This window comes from Nipponia nippon, unplaced genomic scaffold, assembly GCF_047370975.1.
Source record: "Nipponia nippon isolate SJK-2023a ecotype South Korea unplaced genomic scaffold, ASM4737097v1 scaffold_5, whole genome shotgun sequence".
Lineage (NCBI taxonomy): Eukaryota > Metazoa > Chordata > Aves > Pelecaniformes > Threskiornithidae > Nipponia > Nipponia nippon.
The window spans coordinates 69,840,987-69,859,854 of NW_028262369.1; the positions used below are offsets into that span (position 1 = coordinate 69,840,987).

At 40.3% G+C, this 18,868-nt stretch overlaps 1 protein-coding gene across 6 annotated transcripts in view; it reads left to right on the forward strand.

Annotated features, from left to right (window-relative positions):
- SPATS2L (spermatogenesis associated serine rich 2 like) overlaps positions 1–18,868 on the forward strand; it is a 163,984-nt gene that overhangs the window by 94,012 nt on the left and 51,104 nt on the right. For 4 of the 6 annotated variants that reach the window (XM_087734315.1, XM_087734314.1, XM_087734316.1 and 1 more), the window contains one exon: positions 3,813–3,883. The exons of the other annotated variants lie outside the window; for them this stretch is intronic. The gene's annotated coding sequence lies outside the window, so the exon portion shown is untranslated. The remainder of the gene's footprint in view (positions 1–3,812; positions 3,884–18,868) is intronic. 6 annotated transcript variants of the gene reach the window in all.

Sequence of the window (18,868 nt, forward strand, 5' to 3'; positions counted from 1 at the left end):
CGTTAGACCCTGTAAGCAGCAGAACTGAAGTCTTCCACTCCTCCTTACGGTAGTCTTTTGTTGAGCTTGTGAATATGTAGTGTTGAATTCAGTTTAATGTTCAGCCCTGCAATATCTCTGCTTGTATGCAGACTACTGCAGGCACGATCTCATGGCTTCTGCTTAAATTTGGAGTTGCGTTGGATGATAGCTATGTTTTAAGTTGGGGTTTTTTATTTAGGACTGGAAGACTTTATTTTACTGCTGGCTCCCACAAAGAGAAGAGCTGATTTAGACACAGTCAAATAACTTTCAGTTAGTTTCAGTGCTAATCTTTGTCACTGGGCTATACTTAACGCTGTATTTTGGACTGTGTTTAGGATATGTACTCAGGAATGGAGGGATTGAAGGTTATGTTTACTGTTAGGATCTAGAAGGCTCACAGGTTTACAGTGGAATTAGCAGAGTGCAGTGTTTAGTTTTTTGATCTCTTCTGTGTGACAGGTGTATTGTGAAACCTTAGGTTAAGGTTGGGGTCAGGGCTAGGTATCAGAAGAGAAATGGTCAGAGCTTGTTTTACTCTTCTGAAGAGTAAAGAAGGTTCGTATAGGATGAGGACTCCTGTCCAAAGTGTTATATAGCTCATGGTATGCTTTGATTCTGCTCTTTAGGTTCGTTAAGGCCTGCATCTCTATGAATAGCCGTTGTGATCTAGGTTTAATCTTAGTATCTGGTTTTAGTGCTTGTATGTGTCATGTGACACATTAATAATAGGATTAGGGAACTGTTAAAAATGTCAGAGTTCAAGATGGGGAGGGATTTAAGTGTTCAGTTTATTTGTGTGTTCTCCAGGGCTGTAGAGCTGTGATGAGCACTGATTCCTGCTGCTTTTTTTTTTGGCTTGTGTTAGTTTTGGTGCAGTTGTTTGTCACTGAGCTCTGTTTGATCTGAGGTTTGGGGATGTGATGTCTGAATCTCTGCTTCTTTTCTCTTCATACCCTGCAGTGGGGGACAGTGGGTTGAAGGTTCTGAGAGGGTGTTTCATGTCATCTCCACACATATGGCCTTCATCAGGCACAGATCTGCCACACAGGGGTATGGGCCACTGTGTTTAAAGTCTGTATTCTTATCTGCAGAGTCACAGCATGCTTTCCTATTTCAGGGTCTTTTTTGTATGAAAATAAAAATCACTTTAAGAATTGACCTTTCATTATGATGGGAAATCACCTTAGACATTTGCAGACGTTAAGCAACAGTATTTTCTTTGATAATACAGAAGTGAAATAGGTTTCCGTTTAAGTGTTGTACCTTTCCTATTGATTTCCTTTCTCCTCCCTTGAGTCATTATTCCCTGCTTAATGTTTTCTTTCATAATATGCCGTGGAACATTGAGTAAGGACAAAATGGTGAGTTAGGAAGGTAATTGAATTATGGAGAGGTGTCCCATAAGAATCCGTTTATTTTTTTCAAGGTATTACATCTCATTTGGTCAAACTTGATAGATGTGGTATTGTTTGGAAAGAACAAACCTTTACAACATCCAATAAAACTTTTTTTTAAAATTTTTGGTTTTACATATGTTATATAGCTGTCTTGGTTATCTGCTTTTTTACTTTGTGATGCAAAACAAAAACTTTTGACTTCAATTTTTTGCTTGTGTTCCTTTGTCCTTTAAAATAGTCTTTAGTAGTAGCAGCCCTCAAAGTACAAGAATTACAATTCTAACTTGAATAATTTCATATTGGTGACCATATCATACCTGAGACCATATCAAGAAATAGGATTCTGAGATTACCTGTCACTTAGGTCTTCAATATTTCATGAAGTTCAAGAGGACAAAAATTGTCAAAAGAACTCACTGAGTGGAGGAAAAAAAATTATTTTTTTAAGTTGTAAAACTCCTTTGATTTTTCGGTTTTTAATTTTCCACTGAAGTTGGAGAGGAATCTCTCCCACAACTTGGGTTGAAGATGATCAAAACTGGGGTTTAGCAGATGGTGTGTTATGCAGGAAAAAAGCAGAATCAGTAGGGTGCCTCAGTACAATAATGTGCATGATATGATTTGTTCCATTTAAATCCTAAAAATACCACCTGTGGACTACAGACATTACTGGAAGGAGTTAGATGCCCATATGTTGGCATAAGAAGTGCAGTAACTATTAGGAATGTTGCTGTCTTTCTTGGTTTCAATTCAGGTGCTCACTAGACAGAAGGGATGCACAGCATCTCCCTCATTCTCAGCCCTTCCCTGTGTCCCTTTGAAGGGAATGAATAGCCGAGTCTTGCCCATGTTTGCAGCAAAGAACAAAGCACTGGTAGGGCCATTGCATAGGCCTCTTCCTGAGCTCTTGGTTAGGGTATTTGGCCCAAAGGCATGGAAGTGGGTATGCTTCCCTCACCAGGTTTCCAGCCCCTCTATTCATATCGTGGATCTGTGCCTGTTGTATAGATCTCAACACCCAGAAGTGCTCTTTAACATCTGTGACATGTGTGAGTACTTGTATTTCTTCATCGAAGCATCACGTTTTAAATTGCTCCATTCATTCCTTTGATTTTGAACATAACTGTGACTCGGCAAGCCATGCAGAAATGTGTGTTTAGATTGCAATGGACTTTGGGACCTAAGCTGTGAGAGCCTTTGTTGTGGGAGCATTTGCTAGGTGAAGTGCTTCAGGGAACACCTGGCTGTTTCAGATGCAGAAGCAATTAAGAACTTTCTGCCTTGCTTTGAAATAAAACCTGTGATTCTGACAGTACTTTTGCACTCTAGAACTTCACTTTGGCAAAACTTGTAGCTTCAATAAGAATAAAATGTATGAAATAGGACAGCAGTCACACACTTCAGTATGTTACAGAGCGTGAGTATTTTGTAATACAGAAGGAAAAATAAGTCTGCAAAGGCAATCCAGTTGTAGTGGCTTAGTAGAGGCTGATTTCAGCAGTCAGGATGTTCAGAAATGTCATGTTATACTTCTAGGGTTAGCTGAGGGACTGCTGAACCAATCTTACTCCAAAGCAAACAAGGACCAGTATGCAACTCGCTTAAGTAGCAACTAGAAAGGAATAATTTCTATCTGTCCTGCATGGTTAAATCATAGACCAGCTCATGACTGCCTTCTCCTTGCAACTGCAGAAGAGAGTACAAATCTTAGCTATTACTTTTTTTCCCCGCTCCTGCTAATGAAATTGGAAAATCAGTTTCCATTCATCTGTGTATGGACATAGACAGGACTCAGCTGTCCATGTGGTTGCATGTCTTTTAACTTTGGGGAGAATTGCTCTGAAATTTATATGCAAATCAGCAAAGGCCTTGTGCTAGTGTCACTCTTTGGGCTTCCCTGTGTTTCAGCTGAGTTAGTATTCTTGAGATAATGATGCTACTTATTGGAGAATGACGACATGAAACTGCACTGGTGCTGCTCAGAGGGATTTGATTAGTAACTGGGGAGTTACTGTAACTTGCACCTACAGCCCTCTTGTGTTAATGGATAGAATGGTTCGCATCACTTAAGGTTTATCTTTCTGCATGTCCCAATGCGCTGACTAGTTTGAGTTTAAAATATGAGTTAGTTTTAAAAACTAGTTTGTTTTAGCTGGGAGAATTGTATGTGTCATCAGGAATGGGGCTAACAACAAGGCTTAGGTAATTGCCTAAGCTCACATGGCAGTGAAGGTAAGCCCTGTAAAAACTGGTAAGGGCATCTATCGGCACCCCCACGTGTTGACCAGAGCAGTAAGGGGATGAGGGATATTTTTTCACGAAAGTCTTCTATAAGGAGAGGGCAGTAAAGTAGATCAAAAGTAAATTAACTAATTTCTTTTTAACTTCCAGCTGTTTTTGCAGGAGGTAGTCTATTGGAGAAGATAGAAAAATAAGAACAGAAACTGGAGTCATTCACAGTGGTAAGATGCCTTTTTGTATCTCTTTTTGCTATTCATTGTGACCGGCGTGTGACCGGTTAAGTTCAAAACTTTTAAGTCACACTTTCAACCTATACTTTACAACTGACTTCATCAGGTTTCTTGACCTATTCTGCTAAAGCTGATCATACTGCCACATGCCACAGTGACCACAGAAAAAAAAAGACAAATGCAACAATTAGTAAAATGGTACTTTCTAAATTCCTTACTGTGTAGCTTTGACTTCTTACAAAGACACAAATTAGTGGGTAAGTGTGCCCGCTTTCACATTGCACATGTGTGTAATGGATAACAAATAGGAAGGTACTTTATTTATAGGTCTATCAATGCAGGACCAAGAAGCCAGGAACTTCGGGGGCTTCTTTCACCAGGGCAGTGCAGCCTATTTGCACATCTCAGAAGCTGCTTTGGTTTCTGTTTTGTGTGCAGAGTCTATCTTTCACCACTCCAGATAAATTTCTTTCCTTTATCTTCTTTCTCTATGTCATTAAGTTGATCAGCTCGTACTATATTGTCATACTGCTTCTCCTCATCCTCTTTTTGATTATTGTTCGAACCACTATGAAGATGTATCATGGTTTGCAACTGAAAGTTCTGCTGAACTGGTATTCTGATATCATCTCACACTAAGTATAGTCCAAGGTGATCTTCAGAGAATGGTGGGAAAGGGCAGCTTCATAGTAATAAAAAAAAAAAAAAAAAATTAGATTAACGTATAGACTACAAAACTGAGAAATGGGGTCTCTGCAATTGCCTCAGTTCTGAGGTGGTCTGAACTCAATGTTTTCTGTCACATGTTTTGAAGAAAATATTTGTTTAAACATATCCAGTAATGCCTTTTGCTGTTGTGTCTGAAAAGTAGGCCGTTTCTCTCTGTCCAGCATGTTATGAAAGCATAAGCTCAGTCTGTTCAAAGCCTTAGTCTAATAAATTGGCTAATGACCTCATAGTTCTATGTAATTCTAATGGGGATGACCATTTTTTCAAATGGCTTTAAGATTCTCCAGTTTACTTGCAGCTTAGGATGTCTGGATTGTGTTCCCTATGAATAGCTTCCTGAGAAATCTCCAGTGAATCACTTCATGTCTCAATTTTATATCTGTAAAATGAGATAACAATACTCCTGCACTTGAGCATGGGTGTCGGGATGATAAATAGATTATGTATTGAGGTTTGTGAAATGCTGAGACATTATAATAAATAGGCAGAAGAAAGACTCATTTGCACATCTTATTCACTGCACGCACCCTGTTTCTTTGGTGGAGGGTAGTTACACTGTTTCTTAAGGATTTGCTTTGTGCTTGAAACTTTTTTTTACACAGAGTTGCTGCATGGCAAAATTCCAAAGGTTTTGGTTGTGGAAGGTTTACAGGGAGTGGCTGAATAGAATCAATCTGTTAGTTAATAGTTTAGCACACTGAACTCGGGAGCAGTGAGCTGTGTGACTTCCTCAAAGGAAAGAAGAAAAAGATACGGATGCCCAAAGTGGTTCTTACACATCTGCTGATCCCAAGTGTGGCCAAGTGCATGATGAAATATTACTTGTCTGGGTATGAGCTCTATTTACTACAACTAAGTGAATCATCGGATCAGTTCTTGACCAGACCTTGAGCTGTCAGAAACAGATGGCCTGCCTAGAGAGCAAGATACTTTGGAAGCATCTCCACCCTTGTCAGCAATGTTACACAGCACAGGGATTTCTCAGAAGAGCAGTGCTGGCATTCAGTGATTTCAGTGAAAAGATGGTAGTTTTTCAGCTGTACTTGGTCTTCCACATCAGTATAATGTCTTGTGGCTCTGAAAATAGGGAAATTGTTGCTGGCTTGTTAGTGAAGGTCCAAATTTGTGAACCAGATCATGTACTTGGAGGGGCAGTAGCAGAGAAGTCGGTAAAGCCCTCAGACTTGTAAAGGGCTGGTTTTCCATCTCTGGGAAACCTTCAGGTTGCTATTAAAAGATGGCTAGTGTGTATAAATGTTCTTCCTGGAAATAAGGCCAAAATTTTTAATCAGCTCTAAAAATCTTTCCCTATAGTCTCTCTCCACTTCTCTACCCATCAGTAAAATGATAATAAATGCTTCCCCAGACTGTAGAGTTGTACTGAGGATTATACTCAGCTCAGATATTTGGATGTAACATGCCATTCAAATATCTACAGATATAATAAAATATTGTAGACATGGAATATTGGGGCAAGTTGTACATTGGAATCTGAGAAGAGTATAGTACACCAGTCTGGAATGGGTTTTCTGTATGACTTGCTGTGGTGGGTTTACCCTGGACAGCAGCCGGGCACCCACACAGCTGGTTGCTCACTCCCCTCACCAGCTCTCCACAGTGGGACAGGGGGAGAAAGTAGGAAGAACAGAATCAAGACAATTCTTGAGATAAAAACAGTTTAATAGGTGAAGAAAAGGGGGGGGGGGGGGGGGGAACAAGCACAGCAAAGGAGATGGCAGACCACCTCCCACAGGCAGACCAATGCCCAGCCAGTCCCTAAGCAGCCACTTTGGAAGCAAAAAACCCCATCTTTTTCTTCCTCTACCCCAGTTTTTGTTTCTGAGCTTGAGGATACATGGTACGGAATATCCCTTTGGCCAGTCTGGGTCGGCTGTCCCAGCTGTGTCCCCTCCCAGCCTCTTGCCCACCCTCAGCCTACTGGCTGTGGGGGTGTAGTGGGAAACAGAGAAGGCCTTGACACTGTGCAAGCCCAGCTCAGCAGCAGCCAAAACACTGATGTGTTATCAGCACTGTTGGAGCCACAGATCCAAAACACAGCACCATATAGGCTGCTATGAAGAAAGTTAACTCCACCCCAGTCAGACTCAGTACACTTACTTTTAAAGTAGTACTAAAGAAAGAATCATCAGAAGAACAAAATCCTATTGTAAGATCTTAAGAATGGAGCTTTCTTGATTAAAAATGTTTTCTTGCGTGTGCAGATGTGACATTTTCATTAGTATCATGGGCATTTCTGAAACAGTTCAAAAAGACCCTAAGTATGTGCTGAAGTTCATTTTTCTCTGAAAAATGTATCAAAACATCTGTTCAGGTTTTATGGAATTCAGTAGCACTTAAGTATTTTTCTGAATAGGGGCTGCATGTTCAAGCTGACTCTGTCATGCTATCCTGCAAGAGCAATTTTGAAGAAAGGTCTGATGTTCACACTGGGCAAATTATCTCAGAAATGGGTAGTTCTGTAATTACCTATAGATGCATCTTGTTACTGTCTGTATAAATATGTAATTTTGTGCCTTAAAATAATCAAATCTACAAGTTTTCTGAGATGGAATTGTCTGCATTTATCATGAGACTGGACAGATAAAATGCTTTCAAAATTAAAACAGTAAGAATTAGAATTATGTGATTATCCTAGGAAACTGAAAAATAAAAAGAAAAAAAGAAAAGATCTGAATAGGAATGAAATCTTAGTTCACTTCTGAAAAAAAATTTAGTGAATCACTTTACTGTCAGTGTCCCTGTTCTTCCCTGCAACACTTTGGTTTTGATCATGTATGCTGCTGCCGATGAAAAATAACTGGCAGCTGTGTGACACAAAGAGCTCAAGTTTATAATTCAGATTAGATTTTACTGATCACTTTGATCAATATCAAACTCTGAAACTGAAAGCAGGTTGAGCTTTCACAGAATTTTCTGAGGACATCATCGAGGTTACAAGAGACTCTTGAGTTCTTGAAGAGATTCTTTATTTTTAGGATGTTTGGACTGCTCTGTTGTTACTGCTGGCCCTTCTTTATTCCACTTCTGTTAATATTAAGATGGATAAGCATTTGTTCCTGGTGGTTTAAAGCATCACGGAGGCTTTGATGAATGTATATCAGCGTGACTGGTCTGAATGTAAGAGTTCGAGGTGGCCATCTTCAAATCTCTTACTGGATTCGTCAGTGGATGCTATCCAGTTCCAGGAGAGAGATGACATTATGGGATTTGGTTGGTCACATGGTAAGCACAGTGAAGCTGAAACTTCAATGTCTTCATAAAAGGTATTATGCAATTTCTCATGGCTTTTCAATACTGAAGCACTCATTTGAATGAACATTTCCTTGAATGGTGGTGAAGAGTGAACATATTCATAAAAAAATAGCCTACAGTGAAGTCAGGACAGAACTGCCCCCCTCCAGTATGTTCTGAAATGGTTCACGCTGTAAAGGTTCATGATCAGAGCAAGTAGTTTTTCTTTGCTAGTGATAGCTTACATTTTTGTTTTCTCTATGGAGCATGCACTTGGAGTAGGTTGGAAGAATTGTGGATATCTTTATCCTCAGCAGCAGAGGAACAAACACCTTTTCTGAGAGCAGTAGGATGGAGTGTGTGTTCTGCTAGAATGGAGGACCAAGGCAGTAATTTGTGCCCTGTCCAAAAGCAGGGTGTATGTGGGGATAAAGTGGTGAAAGAGTTTTTGTATTTTTCCTCCAACTGCACAGTTCAGGCAGTTTTAAAAGAGCCAAAGCATTCCCTGTTTGCTGCGCTCTGATTGTGAGCAAGGTGACTAGACTGTCTGGTCTCAGTTAATGAGCAGAACCCCTGGAAAAATAACGATGGATAAAGTTCAGTTCTTGGAACAACTCTACCTGTGTCAATATTCTTGGGAACTCTGCATATTTAAGGAAGACAGCCAGTGGAGCTGAATCTCATCCTGTATAAATTGCTTCTCATACATGGGTCTTTTTTTTTTTTTTTCATTGTTGGAGAGGAGAGTCCAAATATTGAGCCAAAATCCTTGGTTCTGTGGATGCCAGTGACAGACCTCTGTTAACCACAGAATCTAGTCGCAGCTCACATCTGCTGCCTGCGGAGCCAGCCCTGCGCATTTTGGTATGTGGCTAAATTGGAGACGTGAATTTGTGGCAGTCCTGACTGCATGGTTTTGTCTATAGTAAGAAATCTGTACGAATGACTGCCACAACTGCTCTTAGTGAATGAAGATGATAACTTTGTGCATGACTTCATGAAAATATAGTCAGACACTTTAAAAAAAGACTAGCTGTTCAGGAAGCACCTTTGCCTTTACTTGGGGTGGCTCTAGAAGAGTGAAGGAAAGGCATGACTGATACAGGGCCTTACTTGATAATAAACACTGTGGTCAGCTCTTCTGTGACTGCAGAAGCCGCAGTAACTTCCTGCTTTGATAAGTTGAACTTTGCTTATCCTAAGTTTTGCTGTGATTTGGGCTCTCTGGGGAAGGATAACTGGCTCATAGGGAATTCGATTAATTTTTTGGAGAAGCCTTGTTCAGCAGCTGTTTGAGAAATGTTTCGGTTATGATGAAGTAATTCCACCCGTCCCAACAAAACCCCTGTTTGATTGGAAAATTCCTACCCAGCCCAGTTTATTGTCTGCCAGTTCTTACTGCTTACAGGATGGTTAGAGCAAGTTGAGATACTGAGAATTTGGCTTGCTTGGTGTGGTAATTCTGTTAACTGGCACTGTTTCTTTGATAGTCCCTACATACAATATATAGGAGCTGGTAAGTGCTATTGTAATATTGCTAATTAACAGCAGTGGGAAAAGAGATTTAGCAGTTAGGGGAATTCTGAAGTTCCCATACTAAACATGCTTTTCTGTGCACTTATCTGAAATGTGCTGGTATCCATGTTTGCCCACAAAATGTGGGTATGGCATCCTTTAGCACACTGACAGTTTCAACAGGTAGGGCGTTGCTGGTAACTGCAAATGGGAGCTTGATTTGATGCTTTTGAACGCTGGATTCTATGGAGCAAATAGTAAGTTACTTTATCCTACAAAGCTATGTTGAATATTTCTTTGCAGACATTCTGGACAGATGCAAAGTAAAGGTCTGTGTAATGTGCTACAGATTTTATCAGTTCATGGCTTGCGGCATACCAAAGATCGCCTCCAGTGAATGGGCAAAAACAGATGAGCTGAGAAATGCTCTAGAGTATGTATCTGTGCTGTACAGTGTGACTGATCTTACCTGCCTTTGAGAAAAGCACCCCGAAAATAAAACATACATTTATTTTCTTTCAAATGTTCCTCAACAGATGAACAAAATACCTTCTTTTTATTCTGTTGATAAAATGACTCTATTTGCTGTCCACGTGTTGCATTAATTACCATGACTAGTCAAACAGCTTTCTTTATCAGGATTGCCCTTGCCAAGATAAGAAATCTGTAATTTTTTTAAAAAGCTCCTTATATACCTGGCTAAACAAGGGCCTCAGTTCATGCATGTCAGGCAACACTTCATATGCTATTGACCTTCGGATGCAGAGAAGTTTTCTGGCATTGTCTTCTGACTATTGGGGTGGGAGTTGGAGGGGAGACTGGTTAAGGTGTCTTTGTGTATTTTTGGCAGTACACAGTCTGTGTTGATCTGACTGTACTTTTGCAATGAACTTTTATGTACCTGGGTAGTGTGGGTTTCAGCTGAAGAGAAAAATTGGTCTCTTGGTTTTTTTCTCTAAAAAAGTGCAGTTCAAAGTCCAGTAAATACTGTAATAGCCACTTATTTTAATGTATAATAGCAATTTTAATGTATAATAGCAATTAGGTTGAAGGACTGTATGAATAATTATAGGTTAACTTATTTATATGCTGCTGCTGTTGTTTCCAGGAATAGCTTTTGTTAACATAGGAAATCAACGTTTTCCTTGGGGGTAAGAAAGTGGGGGAGGAGAGGAAGGCTAGCATTTGTTGTAAATCTAGGAATACCAGAATGTCAGTGTATTGCCTCCAATGTAGTATGTGACTCTATGGGTACTGTTAACATGGGAATATTGCTGGGCCTGTGTCTGTTTATTGTGGGTATGCATCAGGTCATTTTAATAGAGGAACTTGTAAGCATTTTTTTAGAGTTTTTATGTATGTACATTTTGTATGTGTGTATATACATATATATATATATAAATTTAAAATACTGTTCAAGGAAATACTTGCATCTTCTTCAAAGGACCTATATGGGGTGACTTGGTCTTAGGAAATGAAAGGCTGCATTTAATTTCAGTGTTCAGTTTTTGAAGGTTCAGACTGCTCTGGCACATTTAAATCAAGTACTTATCTTCAAGCATATGCATAACCTCACTGACTCATAAAGTATATTTACATATGCTTTGAACGTATGTTAGTCACCTGAGGCCTAGCTGCATTAAGGCTTCTTTAGGTCTGTCTCGCCTCCAGTTGAGCATCTGGCTTTATCAGTTTTCATCAAAAGCACTTTACTTCAGGGAGCTCTTTCAGAGCTCTGGTAAAGTTCTTCCCTTCTCCAAGCTCACTATAAACTTGCCAACTCGTCATCATGAGTGCAGTGCTTCCCTGTGTGCTTGGCCAGGGCAGCTCTGGGGACTGTGTTCAAAATGCCACTGCCCAGAGGCTCCTTCTCTATGCCTGCAGCCGGGGCAGGGGGCTGTGCTGGGGGGCTCTGCTGCCCTGTCCTGTGGGACCAGCAAGCAGCTGGTTATAGTCTGTGTAGCTCCTTGAATTCAAAGGAGTTGCTCCAACCTGTATTTGCTGAGAATCAGCCCTGCACATCTAGCAGTGGTAAACTGGCTCTTCAAATATGTCTGAGCAAGAAGGAAAGACAGTGTGGCCTTAAAACACTTAATAGAAAGGAGGCTGAAATGCGACTAGCTCCAGGACTTTCTTTGAACTTGAGATTTATTCCAAGATTATGAGGATTTACTATAGCAATTACACAGTACCAGTCTGCTGGTAGAAGTTTGATTCCCTGTGATAATTTTATTTCCTAACATCTAAAACAAGTGTGAATTTGAACACTTCATGACATTCACTTTTGTCCCTCTGTTCTTACTGTTTAGAGAATCCACTGCGATTGAGGCAAGGTATACTACTACATTACATACTTTTCTGTTAGCATTCCCATGCCGTACTCTTCTAGCAGGTCACACTGGGCAACCACAGAAGCAAATTAACTGACACTGTCTCTTGGCATGCTATTCTGAGCTGAAATAGGAGCCAACGTAAATGACTTTTAATGACTCAAGCCTCTGGCAAGAATGACTTGGAAGATAATACCTAGTTTGTAAAAACTGAAAGTTAACCTTTTGTTTGTTTGTTTTGCAGGGGTTCATGCAAATGTTGAATTTGGGTGGATTGTATTTTACTATTTCAGTGCTCTTTATTGGTATGTTTGGCAAGATTCCTTCAGGCACTTGAGGAAGAGCAAGACTGTAATGTTTATTTTGGCAAGCATTGCTGTGGAAAGTGAGCTTTCTCAGTCTGAAATTTTTGTTCCAGATCCCCCATCCCTCCCTCCTGCATATCAGAGAGGACCATTTTACTGGCTGCATAGCTGAATCCAGCTATTCTGAATTGGGCTCAGCTCTATTAGTGAGATATATGCAGTAAACCTGGGAATTTTGGACATCTTTAGTTTATGCTGAATCAGTGTGATGCTCTTCAGATGCTCCTCTAGCATGCCAGCCAGCAGAACATAGGCTATAGGCCCTCAGCAGTGATTCTGTTGCAGCGTGGGGAGGGTATAGAGACCTTGAGTGCAGTCCCTAAAGTGGAGAGCATCAGGAGCCAAACAAGTTGCTACTTTATCCTGAGCAGCCACTGGTAATTGTGATACTGATGGAGTGGTGCTGGGATTCTTGGCTTTGGACCTCTGGAGTGGGGAAACGCCTTTGCTGGCTCTGAACTGGTTCTGGGAAACTAATAGATGGTTTTGAGGTGAAGATGAAAAATATTAGAGAAATTCCCCTTCTCCTCTTAAGAATGGCCCAGGGGTTAAAGCACACTTCTTAGTATAGCAGGAGGCTGGTTTGGAACAGGCGCTAGATCTTGGTATCTGTAGGCTGGAGACATTCCCTTGTCACTGGGCTGCTGGGATGAGGTTTTTTCCAGTCTCTTCCATTTGAGTGGTTTCATTTTGTTTAAGTAAACATTTATCAGATGGATTTATGAAACAGGACTCCTCATTCTTTCAGAAGTTCTGATTTTAATGAGTTGATGATTTCCTACTCTGAAATGAAAAATTGTTGGGAGACTTCCTGGCTTATCTTATTTCAGGGTTTTAGTTGTTGTTTTGTTTTTGTTTTTTGTAGTTCATTATAGCTTCTTAATGTGGAGTAGAGTTTCAGTGCCATTGGTGAGTGTTTCCTTCTTAGGTAAAAGGGTGGTATAAATTGTATGGGTCAAAAAGAAGAGCGGTAGGAAGCACTGCCACCTCAGTTTTGAACTAAACGTGCGTTCGACCACCCACATCCTTTCAGCAACATACTTGATAGCTGTTCAGGTCGAATCAGATCATGTAGCTCAGCAAGGACACAAAACCAAATGGACAGGGAGTTCAAACGCATGATGATATGTATACTGATCAAGGTAGGAAACTGTTGGCTTCATATTACTGGCTGCTTCAAATGGAAACAGTCGTGCAGCTTTAGAGAGGGTTTGGCTTGAAAGAAATGTTTGGCTACTAATCAGTGTGGTAAAGAGGATGAGAGGAATTTTCAGACGTTGTGCCTAAGTCACTTGGCTGTTTGCTCTGAAACAGCTCTTATATCGTGTAAATACCCTTTCATGGAAAGGTCTGGTACTGTGCAACAAGACTCCCTTCCAGCAATTTGACATTTTTTGAATTAATGCCTAGTTTTCGTTTAAGAAACAGTTACATGTGTTTTGGGAATGTTTTTCAGTGTTTAGAATGCTATTTGTTTTTTTAAATAATTGTGCTTATTATTTTATTTTCAAATTTATTTTACTTAAAGTATAATTGTTTCATAAAGCATTTTATTATATTTGTAGTTTCCACTCACTGAACTACTACTGAACTGGCTAGAATGTGTTCTTAGAACACTCCAAGTTAACTAAACTTTTGGTGTCCAGTGTTTAGCAAGGACTTTATTAGGTTTTCCATAGTAGCATATTTCATGACTTCATAAAGTTTGAACACCTCTTCATCCTTACTATCTCTTCTGAACAAAGATGGAGGGTGGGAGATTGATCTGCCTTGTAGCTTTATCTCTGTTTTTGCCAACAGTATGATATAGTCTTTTTTGTTTTTAATTCATGATATCATTAGAACTACCATGATTGAATTTCAATGCAATTTAATACAAGTTTGCCAAACAGCAGAGAAGAGAAGGTGAACGGTAGTGAGAACTTTGCAGGTCTCTGGACTTGTAGTCGCTTGCCCACCATGCAAAGACATTGGAGATCACTCATCCTAAGCTCATTGCCACCCTGCAGTAGTTGACTGCCATCCTCTGGACTCAATAAATTGATCATAACAGGCCACACAAAATTAGTCGTCTTTTGGATTTTTGTATTGTGTGTATTTTTAATGCACAGATGCAGAATGTGAGGTAATGAATCAAAGATCTTTTTGTGGATGGAAGCCAAGTAGTCATCAAAGCAAGGAGTAGTGTTCACATCGCATGGAAGCAAATAATTGTTTACTATGTTAAGTACAGAAGGTGTAAGAATGTGTGTGTATTGCAATGGAATATATGTACGTATCATTAGAAGAAAAACAACTTTATTCCAATAAAAGGGTTGGTGGACAGGAGAAATTAATGTGTTTTGTAGTGAAACTTAATGATGCTGTGATGATTCTTTGGCAGACAGTAAAACATGGGTGTGTATATATACCTTGGCTCACGGGTTGTCACAGAACAACTTTGTGGAAGTAAGATTTCTGGGTATGTGTAATGTGCCTCTATATATATACATCAGCAGTTACAGAATACCTACTTGATACTGGTACCCATCTGTTGCAACATGGATACATTGCTCTATGCAGGACTTGCATGTGTCCCCTTCTGTGGCCCGATTCTTCATTGCAATAATTTTCTGTAATTAATGCAGAGCTGGCCTTTTGTCAATGTTGGGATTCAGATGTCTCATACGGCAGACTTCTTAGTTGTTTCATTACAAATATGGTAAGAGCAGGGACCACATTTTGCAATGGGAAAATGCAAGGAGGTGGCAGAGATGGCTTTAGAATTCAGCCTGAAGCATTAGTAAAAAGAAAAGTAATTTCTAATGTTTGGTATTCTTGAGCACATTAGGCTAAACTTCCTGAAAGAATTGCTCAAAAGTGCAAGAAAAGATGAACAAAATGTTACCACTTACTAACTTTTTTATCATTATTAGAAATGAGGGCATATATTTTGCAGTTGTCTTGGTTTGGCTGTTCTCCTGAATTTTCTGCCCTTGTGAGCCAGAGGCTATGAGAATCACTTTGATTTATTTCACTGTAGTGTAATGCCATTTACACTGTATTTAAGCTTGAACAGTATTTGCTGTGTAAAGGCTGATTCTGAGGGTACCAAAATCTATACTTTCTTAGTTTTTGGGTTTTTTGTTTTGTTTGTTTGTTTTAAATTGGTCTCCATTGCTCAGATGCAGGATGGTGTTAATGGCCTAAATATAAGCAACTGTTTTGGATCCTTCTCAGCCCAAGGTATATTCTACAAAGTTAGCGGATTCTTACACTTAACACATCTCTGGGATGGCAACTCTGGTGGTAACTGTCACATGGTGTCAGTCACTTGGCATGAATGAACATCAGCTAGTCCAGTGACACTCACTGATCTTTTGGGGGTGTCACACTGAAACTTGTGTTAAAGAAGAGCTTAGCTAGGATAGGATGGACCCAGCATTCAAAGACTGTACAGTAAGAGGGTTTGCAAGCAGCCTTTGCTGTAATAACAAGGGTGTGTTGTTGTCTGTGGACCAATGATAGGAAATACATCCAGAATGTTTTGTGATGTCCGTATCAAAAGATACAGTCATATCACTAAATACTTGTAAGCTGCTTGGATGAAATATTAATGGAGTTTGGGGTAGATGCCAGTCAAGTAGCTTTCTTCTGACCCTCTCTCAAACTGACCTTGATAAGGGCTGGAACATTCCTCTGCAGGACTCCCTTATAGCGGGGGATGCAGCACCACATGCATGGAGGACCTAAGGATCCATCACACACCACATCACGCTCTTTCCAGAGGGAAAACGCAGATGCTTGTGGAGCCTACATATGTAGTGGCCTGGCTTTGCTCACACACTGGGACTGGGAAGTGAGCTAGCTGACAGGAGAGGGGAAGCACAGGCTCTCCCTGATTATATTAATAGCACCATCTCTGCTTAGGACGAGGAGAGCAGAAAAAGACCAAAGAGCAATGTGGTATATCTGAATGAGGTACAGGACTTACTTGTGCCTAACCATTTTGTTGTGACACTGGTTGGACACCACAGTGTTACTGTGATACCTGCTTAGAACCATTCCTGCCCTTGGCAGAAATCTGAGAAGGACAGGAGACAAACTTCAAAGGATGCTGACCCAGGTGCTAAGGACTGTCCTTCCTCTCATATCCCACTCTCACCTCTGTCCCTTTTCTCTTTATAGAAGATAGGTCCGTGGTCTCTCAGGTATGGATTTTCATGGTGTTAAATAACACAACTGAGTTCCTGATGCACCATTGCATATTTTCCAAACTTTTATGCCTTACTGCCTGTTTTCAAGCAAGCGGTCTGCAAGGCTGTAGTATCTGTGAAACATCTGCTTCTTTCTCAGATTGTAGTGTCAATGATTTCAGGAATCCTCAGGGAGGAGGTGATAAACAATGGGGGAGCATAAGCCTCTTTTCTAGAGGAATCCAGACCTACATGTGGAATCAGTGAGACGTCTTATTTCCTGCATCCTGTTTCCGACTCTGCAGCCGGTAGGTTTCAGGCAGTGTGGTGACCATCAGGGAATCAGACTGCATTAGCTGAGCAGAAGGGAGAATGCAGAGGCAACTGCTGCGTTCTGTGGTTGAGACAAGCATGACCGGGGACGGTAGTGAAACTGGGCTCTGGAAATGGAGGATGTTCTGGAATGTGTATGTACTCATGTACATATGTTTATGCGTGCCTTTAAAGAAAAGGATACTAATGGCCTCGGATATCATCAAACTTACCCGGAGGCACTTAACCAGCCTGAAGTGGCTAATCTCAAACTTCTGAAAACCAGGAAATACAAAGTGACGGTGTGTACCGTTTCTGGATACAATCTTTAAAAAGGTGTAAAACAGTACTGGAAAAATAGCAGTTCTGTATTAATTACACTTTATGTTGGTTTTACTAAGCGTGTTCACTTATAATGACACAGAATGCTAAAAGGACAGCTAGGATGACACTTGTTAATATGTCCTAGATGCTCTTGACACCGGTTATGTTTATGCATTTATTTTTTTATTATTATATTTATCTTTAGACAATAGACTATAGCAAATAGAAAATCATACCCGTTGCTAATCTCAAGATAGTGAAGACAAGTGTCTAAATCTCTTGCTATCTCTAGTAGTTTTGCAGCCACAGCGGCAGGGCTTTGTGCACAGCTTAGGATGCTAATTTTTGTAACTAACAATCGTATGCACGCTAATATTTGGCCTTTGACCTAATAAGGTAGTTTTTTTTTTCTTCTGCTATTTAAATAAAATCTGAGTGAAGACCAGAAGAATTCCTATCTGAAATACTTGAATTTTGGAATCAGTGTCTTGCAGTTTTGTCGGTCTTTCTGATAGAAAAATGATAACTTAAACCGCATCAGAAAAGGTGTGTTCATCCCCACCTTCATGTACAATTCTCTGGTAGGATCTCTTTATAATAAAAGTCAAAGTCAAATGTGGAATGGAGGCCATGTGTCTCTGATTCTGCTGGGTTTGTCTTTACCTAGGGCATATGGAAGTCTGCAGGCAAGGCAGTGTAATATAATACACATGGATAGATAGGAATCCCATTTTAAAATGAGATATAATTCTGTAGAGGAAGTGCAGAAGATGAAAGCATAGTGCAGGCTGCTACAATCTCATTAGATACTTAAAGTTTACATCTTATTTTTTGAAGTTGACTCTAAAATTGTGATTGCTTTGTTCCTCCTGTACCTTGCATGTTAGCTTTTTGGAGCTGGGGGATTTTAAACTATTTGGCAATGAATAAATGATCCTTAATTAAAAATAAAAAACAAAAAAAATCAACATTCTAGCATTGATCTACTTTACGAACATATTTACAAGGTTGTAAACTCCAGTTGCTCTGTTAACAGAGAAAGCTTACTCAGTGACTGTGTATAGTCTTGCTTAGTAGGGCTGGTAACAAGTTTATCAGTGGTAGGGCCATGTATCTATTGATCTCCTGCCTTGTGTTGCTGTACTGTCACCTGAAGCATCTGTATGTGAAACTTTGAAAAGGTTAGTCGTGGCACATTTGAAAGAAATTACCACAATGAAAGGAAGGACTGGGTTAGCACAAGGTGCAGCAGATGACTGCAGAAGCAGATAGGGATTAGAGAAGCATTGGCAAGGGTCAAGTCAGACCTGGGATTCCTGTTGTGCTGGCGCATGGGGGAACATTATAAAAGGAAACAGTTGCAGTAGGCAGATGAGGAAATATGTCATTTTTGGGGTGTAGACTACTCATCCATAAACTTAGAGATGGGAAACCCTTCCAACACTGGATTATTCTGTGCTGTTTCGCAGGGAATTTTCTGTTCCCCATTGCCAAAGATAAGTTGTATCTTCAGATGTCATAAATGGTGGAACACGTCACACGCAATCTCCTCCACTCTGATGGAGCTTACTGCCAGGGTATTTTCACAAATTGTATCTTTCTGGCAACATTTATGCTTTCATAAACTCCTTTCCCTCTCTGTGTATTTGAAAGGAGATTCTTTTTCGTTTTGTTGGAGGGGAGCATATTTCTTCTTTTTCTGATATTATTTCTAAGTCTGAAATTTGAATGTACCAGGTTTTTGCAGTGGGGGCAGGGCACGGACTTGGTCTCACGATTCTCTGATGCTTGAGTTGCAGGCAATCCCACCCATGCAAAGTGTTGTAGAAAATGGGGTGTCTGTCACCCAAGGCCTGTCTAGCTGGAAAGTGTCTGTGAGCCGAACACCGCTGAAGGTGGTACTAGTGGAAAGGTGGCAGGTGTTCTTTGGGAGGCTGAACACAGAGCAGTGGGATTTCAGAGCAGCTTGAAGAC